This window comes from Triticum urartu, chromosome 5A (assembly GCF_056163025.1).
Source record: "Triticum urartu cultivar PI428250 chromosome 5A, HENAU_Tu73, whole genome shotgun sequence".
In the NCBI taxonomy this organism is placed as follows: Eukaryota; Viridiplantae; Streptophyta; class Magnoliopsida; order Poales; family Poaceae; genus Triticum; species Triticum urartu.
The window spans coordinates 303,929,966-303,942,255 of NC_141877.1; positions in this window are offsets into that span (position 1 = coordinate 303,929,966).

Sequence of the window (12,290 nt, forward strand, 5' to 3'; positions counted from 1 at the left end):
TATGCTAAGTACATGAAAGATATTATTACAAATAAAATAAAGATACAGGAAGCTGAAATTTCCACCATGCTTGCTAATTATACTTTTAAGGGTGGAATACCAAAGAAACTTGGAGATCCCGGTGTACCCACTATACCATGCTCTATTAAAAGAAACTATGTTAAAACTGCTTTATGTGATCTTGGAGCCGGTGTTAGTGTTATGCCTCTCTCTTTATATCGTAGACTTGATTTGAATAAGTTTACACCTACTGAAATATCTTTGCAAATGGCTGATAAATCAACTACTATACCTGTCGGTATTTGTGAGGATGTGCCTGTTGTAGTTGCAAACGTTACTATTTTAACGGACTTTGTTATTCTTGATATTCCCGAGGACGATAGTATGTCTATTATTCTTGGAAGACCCTTTTTGAATACTGCAGGGGCTGTTATTGATTGCACTAAAGGCAATGTCACTTTTCATGTTAATGGTAATGAGCATACGGTACACTTTCCGAGGAAACAACCTCAAGTTCACAGTATCAATTTTATTGGAAAAATTCCATTGATTATATTTGGAGGTTTTGAATTTCCTCTTCCTACTGTCAAGAAGAAACATGATATTCTTATTATTGGGGATGTGCATATCCCCATTGAGGTAACATAGTGTTATTCGAAATTTCTCCGGTTCCATGTTATTCGGAATGAGTTCGTTAACAAGACTTGATCAACCTTGTTAGTGGATTCCTTTTGATGATCATGAGATGGATGAAACTAGAAGGCAGAACCTTCTGTACCCCACTTTTACTTTCTATTATTTATATTAAATAAAATAAAAATAAATATTTTTCTGTTTGTTATCTGATTATCCGTGCAATATGAAAATACCTCGAAAATAAAAGTTCTCCAAATGCCCTGAAATTTAAATATGATTTTTTCAGAATATTTGAGAATATTTGGCACAAAGAACACAACAGGGGGGCCAACCACCTGCCCGCGAGGGTGGAGGGCGCGCCCTACCCCCTGGGCGCGCCCCCCTACCTCGTGGGCCCACGATGGCCCTCCTCCACTTATTCCTGCACCCACACACTTCATCTTCCTCCCACAAACACGAATATCTAGCTCAAGAACGATTTCTAGCTCATCTTGCTGCCATTTTCGATCTCCTTGCTCAAAGCACCTCTCACAAAACTGCTTGGGGAGATTGTTCCTTGGTATGTGACTCCTCAATTGGTCCAATTAGGTTTTGTTCTAGTGCTTTATTCATTGCAAATTTTTGTTGCTTAGGTGACCCTATTCTTGAGCTTGCATGTCAAATTTATATGGTCAAAAGTAGTTTTGATGCATGATATAGGCCCTAGGCACTTGTAGGAGTAGTTGCTATCAATATTATTGAGTTTGGTTTACTTTTATTTTGAAGTTACTAAAATTTTCAGATTTTTTCAGAAAATGATGAGAGACTTTTGAGGGTCTCATCGAGCCAAAGCTCGCAGGAAAAGGCACCAAAGCCTAAGTATAATCTGCCTCGCACCGCGCAGATTCGGGCGTGTGAATGGCCTTCTGGTGATTTCTTGAGAACAGCTGCGATTTATGAATATTTTCATGAATTGGCTAAAAATGCAGGCCTCACCGCTTTCCTCTACGACCAATGCGATCAGTATCTCTTACTCACAAATACCTTTGTGCAAAACTTTCATTTTCATTCTAGGAAATCACCACCTACGGTGGAGTTTCATCTATATGACGAGCATAAGGAGATGTCACTTTATGATTTTTGTCAGATTTGTTTAGTCCCTTTTGAGGGCAAGACAGAAGAACCACATCGTGATGATGTGGAGGGGTTTATTGATACTATCACTGTAGGGGAAACAAGGAAGGTTTCAGATGCATGAATCACTAGCATACATTTTCCTGTTTTACGCTATGTTGCATTATTTGCTAGTCTTTGTTTAATTGGTCGCAGAAACTGTGGAAACCTTAGTATCCCTTATATTATTATTTTGCTCCAAGGTTTATACAGTGATAACACTTTTAGTATGGGCGGCATTATTGCTAAACGGTTAAGTCCGAACCGTACAAAGGGCCCCATCTTTGGAGGAATCTATGCTTCACGCCTAGCTGCACATTTTAACATACCTATTAGGCATTCTGAGAAGGAAGAAAAAGTGCTCTCTCGTGTTTATCTAGATTATAAAAGTATGGTGGCACATGATTTTATTGTTAAGAATAGGGAAGGAGAACTTAAATATCAATTGTTCTTTAACAAACATCATCCTGAGACTATTACCCTGCCTGCTCTTTCTTTGTTTGATTAATCTTCAGGCACGTACCTTGTTCCGTTGAAGGCTATTCACGCCTACCGGAACCATGCACCAGCCGTGGAGCCAGAGCCGGAACCACAAGTTGATCCTCCACGACATTCTAATTATTAGTGGGATCCGGAGATGATTGTCAGCCAGTGGCAATCGGAGTCTTCCTCTTCTTCATCTTAGTACGACCCCAACTACTATTATGGATATCCGCCAGGCCAGCCGTGGCCATAGACCAACTTAGGCCAAAAGCCTAAGCTTGGGGGAGTACGTATTTCCCACCGACATTACATTTATGTTCACACACTCATTGCTAGATGTCGGTGCTCATACTTTTTCATTGTGTCATCCATGCTAGTTTATTTCCCTTTTATGCTTTCTTCTTGTGTGTTTAATAAACCTTAAGAAAAACCAAAAAAATTAGTTGTAGATTTTAATCAGTTTAATTTCCATGCTTGTAGTAGTAATTAAAAAGAAAACCCAAAAATATTTCCTGTTCTTCTTTTGCTTGTTGGGAGCTTTCCTGTGTAAATAGTTTTATTTCTTTTCTTTCCTTTGGTGGTCGATAGGAGAAGACCATAATTAAATTGTTGAAGTAGCTCTTATATGCATTATTGTTTATCTAACAAGAGAGCCCATATTGCTTGTCTTCTCCTGTTTATTGAATGCATGCAAATTCCAGCTTAGTCCAATGCACGTGCACTATTATTATTATTAACATCGTTCAGTTGTGCAAGTGAAAGGCAATTATGATGATATATGATGGACTGGCTGAGATGAGAAAAGCTGGTATGAACTCAAACTCTTTTCTTTTTGTAAATATGATTAGTTCATCGTTCCTGATTCAGCCTATTATGAATAAACATTTTTGCAATGACAATTAGAGATCATAGTTTCTTGTGCCATGCTTGATTAGCTATGAGTTATAATGGGTTACCTTGCGTGCCAACATGCTATTAAAATGGTTATGATGTGGTATGATAGGGTGGTATCCTCCTATGAATGATTTAAGTGACTTGACTTGGCACATGTTCACGCATGTAGTTGAAACAAAATCAACATAGCCTTCACGATATTCATGTTCATGGTGGATTATATCCTACTCATGCTTGCATTTGATGTTGATTAATTTTAATGCATGTTCATGACTGTTGTCGCTCTCTAGCTGCTCGCTTCCCAGTCTTTTGCTAGCCTTCACCTGTACTAAGTGGGAATACTGCTTGTGCATCCAAACTCCTTAAACCCCAAAGTTATTCCACATGAGTCCACTATACCTACCTATTTACGGTATCTACTTACCATTCCAAGTAAATTTGTATGTGCCAAACTCTAAACCTTTAAATAAATATCCTGTTTTGTATTCTCGAATAGCTCATGTATCAACTAGGGTTGTCTGTATCTTCCATGTTAGGCGGGTTATTCTCAAGAGGAGTGGACTCCGCTCCTCACTCACGAGATAAATGGCTGGTCACCGGGATGCCCAGTCCCATGATTTATGCAAACTAAATCAAAATAATTGCAAACAAAACTCCCCCTGGGACTCTTGTTAGTTGGAGGCACTCGTTGTTTCGAGCAAGCCATGGATTGATGCTTGTTGGTGGAAGGGGGAGTATAAACTTTACCATTCTGTTTGGGAACCGCCTATAATGTGTGTAGCATGGAAGATATCGCCATCTCTTGGTTGTTATGTTGACAATGAAATTATACCGCTCAAAATATTATTCACCTCTATTTCAAAACCGAGCTCTGGCACCTCTACAAATCCCTGCTTCCCTCTGCGAAGGGCCTATCTATTTACTTTTATGCTGAGTCATCATCCTCTTATTAAAAAGCACCAGTTGGAGAGCACCGCTGTCATTTGCATTCATTATTGTTAGTTTACATTGAGTATGACTTAACTGGATCTCTTTTACCATGAATTACAATGTCTAGTCAGTCCTTGGTCTTTAAAGTTGCTCTGCATTTATGTTTTGCGGTCTCAGAAAGGGCTAGCGAAATACCATCTTGTTATATCATATTATGATTGTTTTGAGAAAGTGTTGTCATACGAGATTTATTATTATTGCTCGCTAGTTGATTATGCTATTGATATGAGTAATCTTGAGACCTATGCGTTATTGCAAATGTGGTTAGTTATATTCTTTGCTGAAAACTTGAATGCTGGCTTTACATATTTACAACAACAAGAGCAAACATAGTTTGTAAAAGTTTTTCTTTATCACTTTCAGTTTGTCAACTGAATTGCTTGAGGACAAGCAAAGGTTTAAGCTTGGGGGAGTTGATACGTCTCCAACGTATCTACTTTTCCAAACACTTTTGCCCTTGTTTTGGACTCTAACTTGCATGATATGAATGGAACTAACCCGGACTGGCGCTGTTTTCAGCAGAATTACCATGGTGTTATTTATGTGCAGGAGCAAACGTTCTCGGAATGACCTGAAACTTCACGGAGCCACTTTTCAGAAAATAAGAAAAATACCTGCAAAAGATGAAGGCCAGGGGGCCCACCACCTGCCCACGAGGGTGGGGGCGCGCCCCTACCTCTTTGGCCCCCTGTTGCCTCTTCGACTCCAACTCCAACTCCATATATTGAGTTTCGGGGAGAAAAAAAATCAGAGACAAGAAATCATCGCGTTTTACGATACGGAGCCGCCGCCAAGCCCTAAAACCTCTCGAGAGGGCTGATCCGGAGTTTGTTCAGGGCTTCGGAGAGGGGAATCTGTCGCCATCGTCATCATCAACCATCCTCCATCACCAATTTCATGATGCTCACCGTCGTGCGTGAGTAATTCCATCGTAGGCTTGTTGGACGGTGATGGGTTGGATGGGATCTATCATGTAATCGAGTTAGTTTTGTTAGGGTTTGATCCCTAGTGTCCACTATGTTCTGAGATTGATGTTGCTATGACTTTGCTATGCTTAATGCTTGTCACTAGGGCCCGAGTGCCATGATTTCAGATCTGAACCTATTATGTTTTCATCAATATATGCGAGTTCTTGATCCTATCTTGCAAGTCTATAGTCACCTATTATGTGTTATGATCTGTTAACCCCTAAGTGACAATAATCGGGATACTTACCAGTGATGACCGTAGTTTGAGGAGTTCATGTATTCACTATGTGTTAATGCTTTGTTCTGGTTCTCTATTAAAATGAGGCCTTAATATCCCTTAGTTTCCGTAAGGACCCCGCTGCCACGGGAGGGTAGGACAAAAGATGTCATGCAAGTTCTTTTCCATAAGCACGTATGACTATATTCGTAATACATGCCTACATTATATCAATGAACTAGAGCTAGTTCTGTGTCACCCTAGGTTATGACTATTACATGATGAACCGCATCCGGCATAATTCTCCATCACCGATCCATTGCCTACGAGCTTTCCACATATTGTTCTTCGCTTATTTAATTTCCCGTTGCTATTACTATCATCACTACAAAATACCAAAAACATTGCTTTTACTACTGTTACCTTTTGTTACCGTTACCACTACTATCATATTACTTTACTACTAAACACTTTGCTGCAGATATTAAGTTTCCAGGTGTAGTTGAATTGACAACTCAACTCCTAATACATGAGATTATTCTTTGGCTCCCCTTGTGTCGAATCAATAAATTTGGGTTGAATACTTTACCCTCAAAAACTGTTGTGATCCCCTATACTTGCGGGTTATCACCAGCCACTCGAGCTCGAGGCTGCGCTCCACGGCTTCCAGGGCCAGTGCCTCCTCGCGCTGCCAGACCTCCTCTTCCTCCGCAGGCGTCCCCCTCAGCGATGCAAGAGCAGCCCTGCGCGCCTCCACCTGCTGCTCAAGGGACGCGCTCCAGGCCTGAAGCCCCCACGCGCACTCCTCCGCAGCCTCGCGGCGGCGATCGGCCTCACGAGCTTCTTCCAAAGCTCGTGAGCGGGCCTCATTGGCAATCTTGAGGGATGCCTCGGCCTTCACGTTCTTGAGTTCGCGCTGATAGCGACCAAGGTTGATGGCCACTCGCAGCTTGCGCCGCTCCTCCTCCAACCGAAGACCTTCATCCTCAAGACGCGAGTTGACACCAGCAAGCTCTTCACCGAGGTGGCTCATCGCACCCATCGCCTCCTGGAAGAGCTCGTGACGGACTACGCTGTGCCCGCGCTCGAGCTTGAACGCTCGACCCGCCTTATCCTCCACCTCGGGGGCGGCGGGTGGAGCATCAAGTGGCGCGCCACCTCCCGGTTGGGGGCTGGGGGCTGGCGCCGTGCCTGGCATCAACCCATCCTCTCGAGGAGCCCAAGCTGATCGAGGCTCGCTGCTTGAAGAGGAACCAAAGACCGAGGTCAGCCAGTGACTGCTCATGAGCAGAGGAGGAGCCTTCGGCATGCTCGCCAAGCTCCACGCCAGGCCATGGGCGAGGGGCGGCCAAACCACGGACTCAGCATGTCCCGAAGGCGGGGATGCTCCTCCGACCGACCTTGCCCCAGGGGCAGCAAGTAGGCCAGGAACACCCAATGCCGACGGGGGAGTTGATGAAGGAGGAGGCCGCCTCTCGGAAGACGCAACAGCTTCAGCAGAAGGAGCCCTGGAGGACATGCGTCAGCATAAGAAGACCACACGCAAAAAGCCACAGCGACAAGATACTTACGTGTCAATGGCGATGTACTTTTGTCACTTCAACGACCCGAAGATGTTGCTGCCACTGGGGGATCCCTTCCTCTTGCGGAGCTCCTCGAAGTCCACACAAAGGCGACCGAAGCGTTGGACGTGACGGCCGGTGCGCGGCGGAGCCAAAGAAGACTCAAGAGGGATGGCCTCAGGGGAGCCCGGCTGAGGCGAACAGCCCGACTCCTCCCCACTGCGACCTCCCGAGGCTCCTGGAGCCTCAGCCTCGGGAGCCGCATGCCGCGTCTCCTCGGCAACCGACACCTCAGGAGGGGGGTCGCAGGCCCCCGAGGACGATGCCCCCGGATCACCACCCGACATGTGCTCCTCAGCGCCTGAGCCGCCGGCCCCCGTCACAGCTCGCTCCCCTGCTCCGTCACCTGGGGTGAGCTCGGCACCGGAGGCGAAGAAGGGGACCACGATGACAGGGTTCTCGTGGGGCCCCACCAAGCCGACTGGGTGCAGCCCCCACTCATCAAAGGAAGGCATGTTCACGGCAAATGTGACTTTGTTCTCGCAGCGGTACAACATGCAGTTGTTCCTGGGCATCTCGTCTGGTAGAGGGACACCTGATAGGACCATGAGCACTGTCTGTCGCGCAGCGAGAGGAAGCCCCTCCTCCTGAAACCTCATGTTGTCATGTCTACTGAGCAAGTCCCACATCGGGCGAGAATGGCACTGGAGTGGAGCAACTCGACGCCTGACAAACTCCCTCACCACCATGGGCGCAGTCATGCCAAGGTCCTTCAACCACCTCAGCCTGGCCCAGACGGGGGCAAGGCAGGGGCTCATGAGCTTCTGATGACCCCAACCGGAGTTTGGAATAGCAGGCCCCACCGGAGCTTGGAGCAGAGGATTGAGCACGCTGGTGTCAACAAACACCCATCGCGTGCGGAATTCGCTCGTGGATGAAGGGAGCTCGAAGTCGATCCCCGTGCCTGCCGTCGTAGCCACAGCCTGGAAGCCCACGCACCCTTAGCTCTGCCGGGGACCAGTGAGATGCAACGAGAAGAAGTGGCGGAGGAGTTCCATGGAGGGGGCGTTGCCCACCATGGCCTCGCACACGAAGGCGAAGACGGGAAGAAGGGTCACAGCCTGAGGATCAAGATGGAGCATGTGGACCTGATAATGGTCGAGCACCACGTTGAAGAAGGCGGAGAAGGGAGGAATCAGGCCAGCCCAGAGGGCATCAATGAAGATCGGAACCTTGGTAACTGCCTGAGCCATGTTGGTGTGAGATGCAGGCCAATCTGGCGTCTCTCCCCACTTGTTGAAACTAGAGGCAAGCATGGGGCGCACCTTGTCCATGGCCTCGTCGTTGAGCACCTGAGGCCGGCCAAGCGCCGGTGAAAGTGTGTTATATCGACTAGAGGGGGGGTGAATAGGCGATTTTTATGAAAGTCTTCAAAACATGAGAGTTATGAAGACAATCAGCAAAGAGTATGCCTATTACTATGCAGCGGAAGTTAGATTACACTAGGCCAGCCATGGTCATGTATTCAATGGAGTGAAAGTACAATGACAAACAGCTTCAGTGTAATAAGGATCAGGTAGGAAGAAGTTATGAAGCCAAACAGATCATACTTTCACGTTGTGAAGACAAAAGATAAAGCAAGCATGCAATGGCTTCACAATGAGTAACAGTAAGAGAAGTAAGTGAAGATAAAACCAGTGATTCGTTGAAGACAATGATATGTTGGACCAGTTCCAGTTGCTGTGACAACTGTACGTCTGGTTGGAGCGGCTAGGTATTTAAACCTTAGGACACACAGTCCCGGACACCCAGTCCTGAACACACAGTTCAGGACACCAAGTCCTCACCGTATTCTCCTTGAGCTAAGGTCACTTAGCCCTCGCCCAATCACTCTGGTAAGTCTTCAAGGTAGACTCCCAAACCTTCACAGACTTCGTTCACTGGCAATCCAGAATGTCTCTTGGATGCTCTGAACGCGACGCCTAACCGTCTGGAGGATTCACAGTCCTCAAGTGTAATAAGTCTTCAGATCACACAGACACGAAGACTTAAGTGATGCCCAATTTACTCTGGCTTTGGGTGGTTAGGGCTTTTCTCCTCACTAGGAATTTTTCTCTCAAAGGCTTCGAGGTGGGTTGCTCTCAAACAACAAAAGCCGTGCACTGAAATCTGAGCAGCCAACCGTTTATGGTTGTGGGGGTGGGCTATTTATAGCCACTTGGCAACCCGACCTGATTTGTCCGAAATGACCCTAGGTCACTAAGGAACTGAGACGTGTCTCAACGGTTATATTTCAAACTCTCATGGCAACTTTACTTGGGCTACAAGCAAAGCTGACTTGTCTGGCTCTGGACAAGATTCGCTCTCATTGTCTTCACTCGAAGACATAGGTTTTTGATTTAGGCATCACTTCAGTCATTCTGACTGGTTCTCCCGGACCCCACTTAACAGTACGGTGGTTCCTATGACTCAACACAAAATAAAATGAACTACGAAAGATCTAAGTCTTCGAGCTCCATAGGCTTCATAACGTGTCTTCTTTTGTCATAGTCTTCAATGTGAATATCTTCATATACCACCTTTGTCTTCAATGTCTTCATACATTTTTAGGGGTCATCTCTGGTAGTAAAACCGAATCAATGAGGGACTTCTACCTGTGTTTTCCTGCAATTCTCACAAACACATTAGTCCCTCAACTAGGTTTGTCATCAATACTCCAAAACCAACTAGGGGTGGCACTAGATGCACTTACAATCTCCCCCTTTTTGGTGATTGATGACAAACTAGTTGAAGTTTTCAACGGGGAATATAAAGTGTGAAGTTTGTAAAGGATAGGGAATTGTCTTCATAAGTTGCAAGGACTCCCCCTGAAGATGTGCATATAAGTTAATTTGCTTTTGGAATGCAAATGCACATGGCAGGTTGTACTTGTGGAGATCCACTTCAGCTTGTGATGACAATCCACTATGCATGTGAAAGTATATGAAGATAATGACATGCATAATGGAAAATGGACGTCTGCAGAATGAGATAAGTGCGGAATTTATCTTCGCACATGTGGAATTTATCTTCGCAAACAGAGTGGCAAACAAGTAGCAGACGACCATCGAGTTTTAGTGTTTACAACTCAAAGAACCAAATGAAGCAAAAGCGAGAGTTGTAAACACGAAGCAAAATATAACAAAGCGTAAGGCACCCGCCCATATTGACCCACTTGAAGACTATAAACAGCATATGCTTCTCCCCCTTTTGTCAGTAATGACCAAAAAGGTTTGAAGACATAGAGTTTTCTACGCGTTCCCAGGCGCAGCAGGGTCGGTGGAGTTGTTTGGCGGTGCAGAACTTGGAGGTGCTGAAGCAGGTGGTGGTGAAGTAGCATCGTCATCTTCATCAATGATCCTTGCAGTAACTGTGGCAGCAGATGAAGAAAACTCAGAGTCTTCAAGTGATGGTGTGTTGCGCATCACAGCCCTTCTAGGAGGTGTGGTGTCAAACTTGAAACGCTCTGTGAAGCCATCCTCCTCAAGTTCAGCTTCAGTACATATCATTGAGAGCCCTTTCCATGTACGACGGCAGGTTTCGTGGGTAACGAAGGCATTCTTGGTGGCAAGGTTTCGAAGACGATTGACATCCACCAAGAGGCTCTTCATCTGATGTTTTATCCAGTCGTGATGCCTATCCTGCTTTTGGTGAAGGGCCACAAGAAGCTCTCGGTCAGTGAGGACACGAGCACGCTTCTTGGGTCTTGGAGCATTTGTGTTGTCCGTGGCTTCAGTAGATGCTGGTGCCAGCCAACGGATATACCCTGGATATGGCTTCAACCCCTTCAACATTCTGCGTGAAGCTCTGGTTTCTGCATTCTGAAGACTTATCGGTTGCTTGTCAGGCTCAGGATATATTGCTTCAGCAGAGGTATCCACATCTGGCAGGAAGATCCGATGGTTTCGGGCTGAGTGCTGATACGAGATCGTAGAGTGCAGTTTGATCAGCCTCATCACCCAAGGGGCATAGAACTTCAAACCAAATAATTCCGAGCCTGACGCTGCAAGTTGGCGCATGAAGAGATCCTGTGCGTTGAAGCATTTGCCATGCAGGATATAGAATATGAGATTCTTCATTGCACCCTCAATCTTGGCATGTGGTGAGTGTCCCTTAATGGGCCAGAGAGTCCGCCGGATGATGTGATATATGGTCCTGGGCAGATACTCAAAGTCTTCAACAAAGAACTCAGTTGGATAGGGTGCATCCTGAGGCAATGGCTTCATCATTGAGAGCATCTGACTCATATTTGGTTCAGGCCTCTGGAATATGCTCTCAATAGCTTCAGAATGTAGTTGACAGCCTTCCTCGAAGAATTCGCCTGGAGTGGGCAGGCCGGTGAGCTCAATGATATCAAATGCATTGGCTTCATGATGGACATTGCCAGTCATCCACTCCAGGATCCAAGTCTTCGGATCTCTGTTGTATCCTTTTATATGAAGGGTGGCATAGAACTGAAGCAGAAGCTCTTCATTCCAGTGCTCTTCATCAGTCACAAACGGCAGCAGACCCACTTGCCTGAAGCAATCCAAAGCTTCCTCAAGACATGGCAGACCAGCAATGGCTTCAACCTCAAGGCGCTTGTGCGGGAAGATGCGACCTTGGTTGTATAAGATGCATGAATAATAGCTGCGCTGAGAATAGCTCCAGAACCTATCTGATACAATCCTTTCCCTTGAATATGGGCTCTTGGAGCTATTGAAAAATGTATTGTCTGCCTTGAAGCTGTTAATATCAAAGGAGCCAGGTGCTGATGCAGGACCTGGGAACATTGGAAGCCTTGGGACTGGCTTCTGGACCTGAGGCCTGTGCTCAATGTGATGATCAAACTATGGACCTGCAGCAGACTCGGGAACAGAAGTGTCTGGCTTAGTAGCTTCTCTGTCCGCTGAAGCATTTGGTGGGGCGGGCTCCACATTGGCTTCAGTGTTTGTGGTGGCAGCCGCAACATTTTCTTCCTCCGCTTGTGTAGTTAGAGGGACAACCTCAGGCACGTTTCCCTGGAAAACTGCATCTTGATGGAGCGAGGGAGTGGGTTCTGGTGGTGCTTCTACATTGTCTTCGGCTGATGCAGCCGGAATTTCTGCAGTATGGACTTGAGGCCTTGGACCTTTGCGAAGCCTACGGAACGCAGACGATGCTTGTGGGGTTGGAGTGGGCTGGGCCTCAATGTCTTCTTCCTCCTGAGGGCGATCCGCCCATGACTCATCTTGTGCCATTGGCGTCAGAGGACGACCAATACTGATGAGTTCGCTTGTTTCGAGCGGAGGAAGGGCTGCACCATCTTGTACATTGTCTTGGTGACCAATGTCTTCAGCAGCTGTGGGGTCGGCTGCTGGAATATCTTCA